At 40.0% G+C, this 11,702-nt stretch overlaps 1 long non-coding RNA gene across 1 annotated transcript; it reads left to right on the top strand.

The window, feature by feature from the left end:
* Positions 1 to 5,030: 5,030 nt before the first annotated feature.
* Positions 5,031 to 8,664, top strand: LOC119864404. The gene is made up of 3 exons (XR_005373837.1): positions 5,031 to 5,261; positions 5,898 to 5,988; positions 7,940 to 8,664. It is a non-coding gene; the product is annotated as an uncharacterized LOC119864404 (long non-coding RNA).
* Positions 8,665 to 11,702: the final 3,038 nt, after the last annotated feature.

Below are 11,702 nucleotides of genomic sequence, written 5' to 3'. Positions count from 1 at the left end.
GTTTAAATGGCTTACAGAAGCCACAGGGCCAATGAGTGGGGATAGTAACTAGTTCTATAAGCCATTGTCTCATTAGTCAGTGCTCTTTCTACCACACCCTAGTGCCTCCCTGTGTATAAGGGAACTTTTCAAGTTGGGGTTTTGTTTTTTGGCATATATCACTTTCCCTCCCACAATTAACCCTAGAAGCACAGGAAACCAATTCTGAATAATGTTGACAGTGCAAGGTTTACCGCATGCTCTGCATTATCAGGCCAGTATAGCTTATCCAAGAACTAGAGGAAAATCAGAGAGAGAGTAGATATCAAAGGAGAGCTGGAGCTAAAGCTGCAAAGTCTTCACTATGTCACTGGGTCTCTTTTGTTATAAAGAGGAGAGAATTTCCATTTCTTTGGTATGTTGAGATCCAATGTACTCTTTGAATCCTCAGACAGAAGGCTCGATGCTTAACTGTCAATTAAAATTGTTAAGGAGTAATACAAATTGATGTGATATTAGGGCTAAGATCTTGATGTTCAGGATTATGAAACACGCCGAAATGTGTCCACTCAAAAGCCATTACCTGTTGCTCCTCTGGGTATAAGCTCCATAGGTTTTTAATTTAAAAGATGATTGAATGATCAAAGTAAGAAGGCTGGAGAATGAAAAAGTCTGTTAGGCAGTTTTCTATATTTGGTGCCTATAGAAGCTATGAAGGCTCGTGTCCCACTCTGAAAGAGAGGGAAGGGAGAAGTAGGAGGTCAGGGCCCAATTGGACATAAATGACAAGGCAGTGCCAGAGTCGCTTAAATCCAAAAGTAATATAATATGGGAATGGGTGTAAAGATCTATTGCTGCAACCTAAACCCAGGACATCTTCTAGGGGCCCCAGCGTCTATGGTTGCTCTGTCACTCTGAGTCATTAATAATAATAGATGAAAGGTTCCCTATAAAAGCCAGGTCTTAGGAAAATGCTACTCCTTTTCTTCCCAAGATTGGATAGGTTTGTGAGGGATCTTTTTGGCAGAGAATTGGGCAGAAACTAGGCCCAAGGTCTGTGCAGAGTAGGCATATTACCAAGGTAGCCATTTACCGTATAACTTGAACTCTTCTTTTAGCAATTGGAGTTTTCGTGTCAGCTCACACATCTACCAAATATTTTCAATCTTGCAATGAGTCCCCTTATTAAAGAGGATAATTAGTGGTTCAAATCCATAATCTTGTAGAACAAGCTGAAAAGTCATGACTGGAAAGGTGACCAGCGAGGTTGGGTTAGTAAATTAGTCAGGATTCTTTGTGACCAGCTAATAGAAACCAACACTGGAATATTGAAGAATTGAAGAATATATGAAGATACAGGAGAGTCTTACCCTAAATCTGAAAATCAGCTGGGCCTCAGTGCTAGTAATGGAGGACTTTGGGAAGCCAATAGTATTCCCTTTTTTTGGATATCTTCTAGATATTTTCTGTTCTTCCTACAGATATTCTTTGCTATTCAGTCTATGCCATAGAAATATGTTGTTATGCTGTTCTCACCTCCTAAGCTTACATGTCATAAATCCAATAAAGCAAGACATTATCATTTCTGATATGTTTTCCAGGAAAGAATATGATTGACTTGGTTTTAATCACGTGTCCACTTCTGTTTGGTTCAAACATGACCTCTGAGGATTAATTTCCTGACCCTGTGAAGAGATAGGAAGTTCCTGGAGAAGCGGGAGTCATGATGAGCTGAGAACATGCCATAAAATATGTCTAGTATGGGTAGAGCTGTAAGAGATGACACCAATGATTAGAAATAGGAAACTAGAACCAAATAGAAACAAGGGGAGAGCTAATTTGGAGAGTATGGGATTGCCTTGAATATTGCACTCATGCTCCTCCTGATGGTTGGTGAGCTTGTCCCAGTCATAAACCTGGAAGGACAGGAGGCAAGTATAGGAGTTAGGAGGAAATGGGTTCATAGCAAGATTGAAAATATTTGGTAGGTGTGTGACACAAAAGCTCCAACTGCTGAGAGGAGAGTTTGAATTGTGTGGTAAATAGCCTACAATCAAAGAAATTTCTGCAAATGGGGATGTAGAGAAAGTAATGCGAGAGAACGGGTAAATGGCACATTCAACGAGGATGACTCACCAATGAAGGTAGCATTGTTACTGCTCCATGTTTGTTTCCACCTTAGTTTCTTCCCACATTCTTGAAAAGGTACAGTGTGCTACAGGACCTGGGATAAAACAACAGGATGCTAGGACCAGAAGCATGGAGGCCACCACTTGGCTACTGATCCTTTAGAGTTTGAGTCTTGGCCTGTGTCTGGAGTTAGTGAAATTGAGTCTGGACGGAATATTTAGACCCCAGCCAGGAGGCCCAGGTCTTGTCTGAGGGATTCACACATTACTCTAAGGCTGGAGAACCTTTTCTAGTCCTTACTGGCAGGCTGGCTGACCTTGTTGGTACACTCAGTGTTGGCTCAGGAACAGGTGAGGGCACGAGTGACCAGGCGGGAGGTGTAGGTGAGCAATATATGAACTTTCGGCAGTAATGCCATTATTGGCATTTGAGTGAACTGTTAGTGGCCTTTATTATCCCCAACCCCAAATACTTCCTTTCATAAGTTTTTCAGTTTTCCTCCCTTTGATTCTATTCTTCTCTTCCATTGTTATAAATCAATAACATTTGAACTGCACTATCAAAATAGAGTATTTTCAGAAAATGCATGAAGCCTTTTATAGCACAATAGTTCTTTCTCTAAAGCAAATAATTACTTCTTAATTGTTCTGTAAGATTATAGTTTATTGCATATATTTTTAAGGCAGGCAACACCTGCAAAGTGATCATCTTATTGCCATTTTTTTCATCAGGCAGCACGTCTATAGGACAATTCCAATTAAATTTTTAAAAGATTCAGTAATGGAAACAGGGTGAGGAAAATGGGGGGTATATATTACACAAGGCAAAATTGTTTTGAAACATTTTATGTGGCCTCCCTCGGGTTTCAGTGGCTTTTAAAGAGATGGCTCCACACCTTGATTTACTATCCATTCGAAAGTTTAAATTCAAGGTTGTTTTTATAATGATGCCTCCATTTCGAAGTGTTCTTATTACGAGATGAGAGCACCCAAACAGAGAGGTGAACGTTTAAAGTATAGAGCATATAATGAAGCTGCACTAATATGAAGCAATTGCTCTGCATTAGACTCCAGAGAGTTGAATTATACAATTCATATCTAAGAGTAAGATGAGCTCCATATTAAGCATGTTTCTCTGTCTCTGAAACCAGGCAGGAAAACTTATAAATGCATCTCAACTATCTTCCTGAAAGAGCATTATTACTGGTCTGCAGCTACAGAGCACTCTGTTCTCTCTTGAATGTCCCTGATTATTAATTCTCAAGCAGTTGAAAGGAGGCTTTGAATTGGAACCTATCCCGTGTTGCCCTTTATGTGGTGCGACTCTCAGAGGCCTCTGCCTCCCACACTTCAGCAAAGACTCACTTAAACTTGATACACTCATGTTATACACTTTTCTTCTTTTTAACAGCAGTGCCTGGAGCTGGCTGGAGGTGGGACAAGATTCTGGGTAATAGACCTGATTACAAAGGCTTTTGGAAGAGTGTTGAGGGGAGGTTAGATTTGGTGGAAGGGAAAATCTTTCAGAATGTGGTATGGCCCAATATTTGTTCTGGAGACAATCCTGTCCATAAGAGGTGCTTCTACTTCATCCACAGTTCAAAAGGATTGAATATTCATATAAAACTTTAAATTGAAAATCCGGGCACAGCCTGAAGTTTGCAGAAGTAAAATCATCATAGTTTCTTTTCTCTACCATTACTGTTTTTTTTTTGGTTTTTTTTTTAAGATTTTATTTATTTTTCATGAGACACAGAGAGAGAGGCAGAGACATGGCAGAGAGAGAAGCAGGCTCCCTGCGGGGAGCCTGATACGGGACTCCATCCCAGGACCCCGGGATCCTGATCTGAGCTGAAGGCAGGTGCTCAACCACTGAGCCACCCAGACGTCCCCCATTACTGCTTTCTAATAATTTAGGAGCCCGTGGAAAACCTGTAATCCTTTTGTGAAAATAGAAGACACTGAAGTGGTAATTATTGGCTCATCCTAGGTACATATTTAATGTCTGGAGCTTTTTTGGTTTTTAACTTTTAGCCAGTTTCATGTGAGGCCCCAGAGTGAACTCTTAGCTTATTTGGTGATAATATTTGGATACCCTCTTGGCTGTGTTTATTAACTATAAAGGTCAGAACTTTCAGCCTTGGGGCAGCAAGCAGAGCTAAACAAAGTTGATGGGATTTCTGAATGACATTGGTAAGTACCAAGAGTTGTCAGGCAAATGGAAAGAAAAAGTTATTGAGACTATTATAGACGGAAAGAAAGGAGAGAAGAGCAGAGATGGGAGAAAGGAGTAAGTGGTAGGGATGGTGGATACCCTAATTGTTTCTGGTGCTATGCCTGAGCAGCTTCCCACGAGCTTAACCAAAGTGCTTATAGGTTTGTGTCTTGTTTTATTTAATTAATTAATTAATTAATTAATTAATTAATTTATTTATTTATATTTTGATGTGTTCGGTGATTTCATATTGGTCACTTGTAATTGGCTCAATGAGAGTGTTTACACCACAGAAATGGGCAAACACTATAAATCATTGCTCCTCCCCCCCACCCCCACCCTCACCCTGAGAGCTTGTTGTCCACCAGCACAGTACTGGCCTTATATGTTTCCTTGTGACACAAGAGGCCTAAACTGCCATGTGTCACAGCAGGAGAGAACTTGGGAGAGGCTGAATTAGGAGGGCAGGGGCCAGTTCCAGGATCAGAAATAAACGGGAGTTAACATTTCCACAGCTTCCAGAAATAAGAAGCAGGTTAAGATCATGGAGAGAAAAGGTCAAACAGGTGATAAAGGTGTATTTCCAAGGATTTTGCAGATACCGCAAGCAGGACCTTATTTTACCTTATTAACAGCACAACAAGCTGTGGTTGAGAGAAGTTAAATCCATATAGCACACAGGCAAGAACCATTTAGAATCTGTCTTATCCTAAAATCCTGATTCCTAATGCCCACACTGTAGAGCTCCTCTGTAGCCCCGACTCAGGCCTCAGTATCTTTTTGCTGCTCCACAGAACCTCGGTGTCCAGTAAGGCAGGTGGTGCTCATCTGCGTTGTAACCTATGTGAATGAGGCCTCCTCTAAGCAACATGAGTCTACACACCCTGTACAGCTGTACACAGCAGGCCTGCCTGTGGGCATTTCCTAACTCTACAAAGGTGAGGGGTGGCCTTAGCCTAAGCATCACCTGCTCTACTTGAGAGCAAAAACCAGTTTACCCTCCTCTTCTGGATTTGTAACCTTTGTTTCTACCATTTATTCATTCATTTGTTCATTCAGCAAACTATTGTTAAGGACCTGTGTGTACTGTGATAGTGAAAATACAACTGGGGCACTTGGGTGGTTCAGTCAGTAAGCCTCAGACTCTTGATTTTGGCTCAGGTCATGATCTCAGAGTCGTGAGATCCAGCATCACGTAGGACTCTGCATTGGATGTGGCAGCTGCTTAAGATTCTCTCTCTCTCTCCCTTTTCCTCCACCATACCCCCTCCCTCTGCTGGCACACACATGCACACACACTCTCTCTATCTAAATAAAAAAAAAAAAAAAGGAAAGAAAGGGAAATACAACAGAGTAGCCTGGAGAATATTGGGGTGAGAAAGCACCATGCAACTAATTTAGAAGCTGCAGGGGAGCAGAGGTGAAGATGTCCATCTGAGGACTATGGGCGTGGGGGGTACACTTTCTATACCATCATGGAGATTCTATCCTTTTAAGTATTTCTCTTTACTATAAACAAAAATCTTAATCTGGCAATTTTCTTTTTCCTTCACATTTCCCTGGCCCTTATCTAGGAAATATCCTGAAAACCTTGTTGTGGACCTTAGTGAGACTAGATGTTCTCCCTTCAGAAATCCTGACACTTTCTCTGCTCCTGTCCCGGAGGTGAAACTATCTTCGATAAAGTAACGTTATATGGTATTTGGTTAGTTCAAACAGCGTAATTTAATTCTGTCTATTGAAGTGCTCACCAGATATTCTAAGGAGGAATTAGAGTTAGGAATGTGTGGGTAGGGAAGCCATACATGCATTAAGACAGTTTAAGTCCAAGGCTCTCAAAATGTGGTCCCTGGACAAATATCAGTTATCACTTGGGAGTTTATTTAAAAATTCACATTTTTGAGCCCCAGCCCAGACCTACCAAATCAGAAACTCTGGGAGTGGGCCTCATTGTCTGTGTTTTGACGAGCCCTCCAGGTAATTCTGATATTAAAGTATGAGACTCACCAGTTTAAGTAATATCAACAAGTGAAACAAATAACAGTTGAACAACAAAGCGAATTCAAAGCACAGCAACACAGAATTATGTAATTAACTCACTATGGTCAGACCAGCACTAGTTTGGATTCTTGGGTATATTTTTCTTTTCTTGCTGAGTTCTTAAAAACCAGAAGTGCTTGAGTGTCCTCACTACTTTTGCAAATAACCATTAGATGGATTTATAAAAAGATTGATTGTACACTTTCATTTCCTCAAGCGGTCATTTATTCATTAAGATAATACTCATTCTCTGGGCAGCAGACAAAAGACTTGAAGGCATACACAGCTGAAGGAAATGAAAAGGCGACAAGGCTAAGAGAACAAAGATGAGGATTGCCACGGTCCAGGGCTCCAGAGGATGGCTGTGGAGAAAGGGTTTTATATGCTCTTGCTTCTATTGGATCCTTCAGGAAATGAAAGTGTTCTGTGTCCTTTCGTTTACACCTCAAGAAACAGGGAATAATGATTTTCTTTTGTGGAGGATCTTAAATTTAAGCAGATGACAAATTAGCCTTGAGTATACACATAAAAATCAAAGTCCACAAATTTAGTTATTGCTTCCCCTGTGGAGTTGATCTTCTTTCATGATATTTGCCTCGCTGGTATAGAGGGTTAAAGGTTACACCTACTCTTGAGTTCCTTCGGTGTACCAGGAATAGCAATACACAAAGTTTTCATTTATTCATCAAGAGATATTTACTAGGCTCATCATGTTATCAAACTAAGATGCTGTAAAAGATACAGGGTAGAGGGCAGCATGAACCCTACCTTCAGGGCGCTCAGAGTCTACCAGGAGGCAACTGCCGTTGCACAAGTACGCATAATAAAAGTTAAAAGTGAGTTTTCCAGAAGACGGTCAAAATAAAGGGCAATGAAAGGTCAGAAGAGAAGTGTTCCTTCTAGCTTTGGTCAGATTTGGTCTACAATGGCATCAAATCCTTATTCATTAGATTCTTGTCCTCTTTTTTACTGTCACTGGCAAAGCAAATTGCTGCAAAAATAATCCTCCTCCATCGGAGATCTTACAAACAGACCCTAATTGCCCCTGCCAGATTACCCAGAATTTAGCTCTGAAAAGAATGGCCAAAGAGGTCAAAGAGGAAAACAAGAGATTTTGAAGAATTTGGTCTTTAAGGGCACGGGTGTGTACGGTGCCAAAGCCTGGGGGTACGCAGCTGAGGTCAATCAGTATTAATTGCTAACACCTAGAGGTAATTAGCAGTAATTACCCAAAGGAGCGAGGGGAGCAGCTAAACTGATTTAAAAGCAACCTTTCCAAAAGCTCCTACCACACCAGGAACCTAATAGTTTCTAGGTAAGAGATAATAAATGAGTTTTCTACAGCAATTTACTTAGTGTTGAAATTGTACTACAAAAGACACCTGAGGGAAGCTTATGTATAGTTTATTAAAACTTCCAGTCCCTTCCATCCAGAGGCGGGGTTTTTATTTGCCAATCCCTTGAATTGGAGCTGGTCTTATTACTTGATTTAACCAATAGAATGCAGGGTAAGTGAGATTAGGCTACTATGCTCTAGGTTTTAAGAGACCTTGTAGTTTCCACCTTCACCTTCTAGGAACGCTGCTCTGAGTTCATCCTGTGAGGAAGCTAACTAGTGGACAAGGAGCAGCGCTGTAGAAGAGATCCAGGAATCCCAGCCGACTGCACCAACTCCAGACTTTGAGTGTATCTTGGATATTTCAGGTAATGATGTACCTTGCGTATTAGACTCTCGGGTTTTTTTAAACACCACCTTTCTCTCCTCTATAACAGAATTACTTTCAATAGAAATGAATAAATTATAATTTTATTGATAGTAGTTTTAAAACAAGCAATTGGAAATTAAAACTATGCATATCAAATCCAAAGATAATCAAATAGAGCAAAATATTTTGTGTATGGATTAAAAATTGTGTCTCCCAAACAAAAATATTATACCTGACACTTCTTACTTTGCCTCACCTTCAACAAACTTGTGTATAAATAAAATCTCCAAGAGGTCAGTGGACAATGATTGTAAAAAACAAGGAAACAGAACTTGATATCACTGTTAATTTCAAACCTTAAAAGAGTATGCAGTACACAGGGTTGGAGAATACAAACTGCATACAAGGAAGCCTTGAAAAATAATTCCTAAATCATGAACTTATTCTTAAACATGTGTAGATGACACTGTGTAAGTTGAGGCACCAGTTGTAGTGAATTCTCCAAATTAACTTCCCAGTAGAATGCAATGTTTATTAAAGGATAAGTAATAAAATAGACTAATTTGAATCTTGTGTGCATATTATTAAAACTCAAACACTCCAGCATTGTTCAGAAATTCGAACGGCGTTTTAAATTGTCCTTTCAAAATTCATGTGTTAAAACCTAATCTCCAAGGCGATGGTATTAGGAAGTGGGGCCTTTGGGAGATGACTAGGTCATGAAGCCAGAGCCCTCATTAGTGATATTAGTGGTCTTCTAAAAGAGCCCTGAGAGCTCCCTTATCCCTTCTGCCACAGGGGGACACAGCAAAAGCATGGCCATCTATGAACCAGGAAGCAGGTTCTCACCAGGAGCTGACCATGCTGGTGCCCTGGTTTCCAGAGTTCTAGCCTCCAAACTGTGAACAATTTCTCTTGCTTATAACTTACTTGGTCTGTGGTAGTTTGTTACAGCAGCTGGAAAAGACTTCGATGACCTGGAGAGGAGTAGTTTATCACTGACACTGTTCAGAAATATTGGCACATAGTGATGATCAAAAGTAGGCTGACTTTTAGTAATTTTTATTGTTCCAAAATTCCGCAGTGAACCTTATTGCCTCTACCATGGGTGGACTGCTTCTAGACAGTTCAGTTCCCACCTGACTGCAACACCATGGATGACTGAGCTAAGAGTGGCATAACTGCTCAATCCAAAGAACTGTCAGAGATAATAGATGGTTATTGTACGCTACCAAGTTTTGAGGCAATTACGTAGCCATAGATAACTAGTAGAAGAATAATCACTTAGAGCAATTGGCCTAGGTTTTTCTTCCTGAAGCCAGAAACAATTCTAGGGGCTCTAACTGTATACTGGTCTCCATCTTTTAAGTTGAAGGTTAAGACTTAGAGAATATATGTATATATTATGGTTTATTGAAAAAGGTGATTGTCTTAAGATAGAGGTGGTTTATTTTTTTATTTTTTTAATTTTTTAAAATAAATTTATTTTTTATTGGTGTTCAATTTACCAACATACAGAATAACACCCAGTGCTCATCCCGTCAAGTGCCCCCCTCAGTGCCCGTCACCCATTCACCCCCCACCCCCCGCCCTCCTCCCCTTCCACCACCCCTAGTTCGTTTCCCAGAGTTAGGAGTCTTTATGTTCTGTCTCCCTTTCTGATATTTCCCACACATTTCTTCTCCCTTCCCTTATATTCTGTTTCACTATTATTTATATTCCCCAAATGAATGAGAACCTACAATGTTTGTCCTTCTCCTATTGACTTACTTCACTCAGCATAATACCCTCCAGTTCCATCCACGTTGAAGCAAATGGTGGGTATTTGTCGTTTCTAATAGCTGAGTAATATTCCATTGTATACATAAACCACATCTTCTTTATCCACTCATCTTTCGATGGACACCGAGGCTCCTTCCACAGTTTGGCTATTGTGGACATTGCTGCTAGAAACATCGGGGTGCAGGTGTCCCGGCGTTTCATTGCATCTGAATCTTTGGGGTAAATCCCCAGCAGTGCAATTGCTGGGTCGTAGGGCAGGTCTATTTTTAACTCTTTGAGGAACCTCCACACAGTTTTCCAGAGTGGCTGCACCAGTTCACATTCCCACCAACAGTGTAAGAGGGGTCCCTTTTCTCCGCATCCTCAGGAGAGGTGGTTTAAAAGGGAAACAAGGAGAGAAAGAGGATGTTGGTAAGTGGGAGAAGGTTTAAAAAAAAAAAAAAAACCCCACCAAAAAACAGAAACAGTGTATAACCTCCTGAGGATGAATCCTTTGTAGCATCCCGAGCATGAAACCAGACTTTCTGGCTTGGGATCTGAATATTCCTGAAACAATGAGAACTGTCCTTAGTAATAGACATAAAACTTTGTCCTCTAGTCCAGGAGGAATAGCACATTGTGGGGATTGATAGTTTTCTGGTGTGAAGCTTTAACATAGCTTTTACTTAACTGGTCAATAATTTTATGGAGAAATACCTAAGACAAGGGAAAAATCTGGCATAAATAAAGTCCACTAATAACTTTCATGTAGGGTTTAATTATATAACCAAAGATAGATGCTGTTTCCATATACTGTACTGACATACCTCTACAAATAGGAATCTGAAGAAAAAGAGTTATTTTAAACATTTCTTTCCATTAATTTTATGATTTTTATGACTTTGGTTGATTTTTTTTTTTCATATCCTAAGCATTTCTTTCTCAAAGAATGGATCCTTTCGGGCTTAATTTGGCAAAGATGAAGTGCATATTGTGAAAATTGGAAAGACTGCAGATACTGGATGGTCTGTTCAGGTGAAAATAAGCTGAAACTTGTAGAGATGAGAAATTCTTGGAAAAAATGGAGAGCTGTGTGTTCTAGCTGTTATAAAATACAGAGAATGTCTGTAGGTCGAAGAACAATCATGGAAGATGTGCTAGTGACAAGGGATGATCAGGGCTGCCAATCATCTCGGATGGTCAATGGCAAACAAAACTTGAAAATCGAATTTTGAATGGTGAATAAAAACTCTCATGTATCATTGAGACTTAATGAGTAGAAATTTAGTAATATAACATTTGCAATGAGCAGTATATGTCTTAAACAACAGGGCATATAAGGGCATAGTAGGATGTGATAATGTGATTTATAATAAATATATATTTGGTCTTTGTCCCTATTTCTGGCAGAGCTCTTAAATCCTTTGAAATTTGCTAAATGAAGAGAACAGTGTCTTTTGTTAGGTTAATGAGGTGACTTTTGAAGTGTACCTGGGTGGGGGGCTAGTTGCCAGTGGAGCCAACAAGGTGATTAGAAAGTTGAGATTGAGTTCAATCCCTAATGGCCAATAACTTAACCAATCAGACTTACATAGTTAAGCATCCATAAAAACTCTAAAGGACAGGAATTGGAGAGCTTCCCAGTTGGTAAATGCATGGAGATTTGGGGAAAGTGGTGTGCTCAGAGAGGGCATGGAAGCTCTGTGCCCTTTCTTTATTTCTTGCCCTATACATCTCTTTCATCTTACTGTTCTTAGTTATGTACTTTTGCAATAAACTGGTAATCTAGTAAGTAAAATGTTTTTCTGAGTTCTGTGAGCCACTCTAGAAAATTAATCAAACCCAAGGAAGGGATCATGGGAACCTCTAATT

This window comes from Canis lupus, chromosome 19 (assembly GCF_011100685.1).
Source record: "Canis lupus familiaris isolate Mischka breed German Shepherd chromosome 19, alternate assembly UU_Cfam_GSD_1.0, whole genome shotgun sequence".
NCBI lineage: Eukaryota > Metazoa > Chordata > Mammalia > Carnivora > Canidae > Canis > Canis lupus.
Note: the sequence above shows the minus strand (reverse complement) of the source record. Positions and strands in the feature narration are given on the sequence as shown.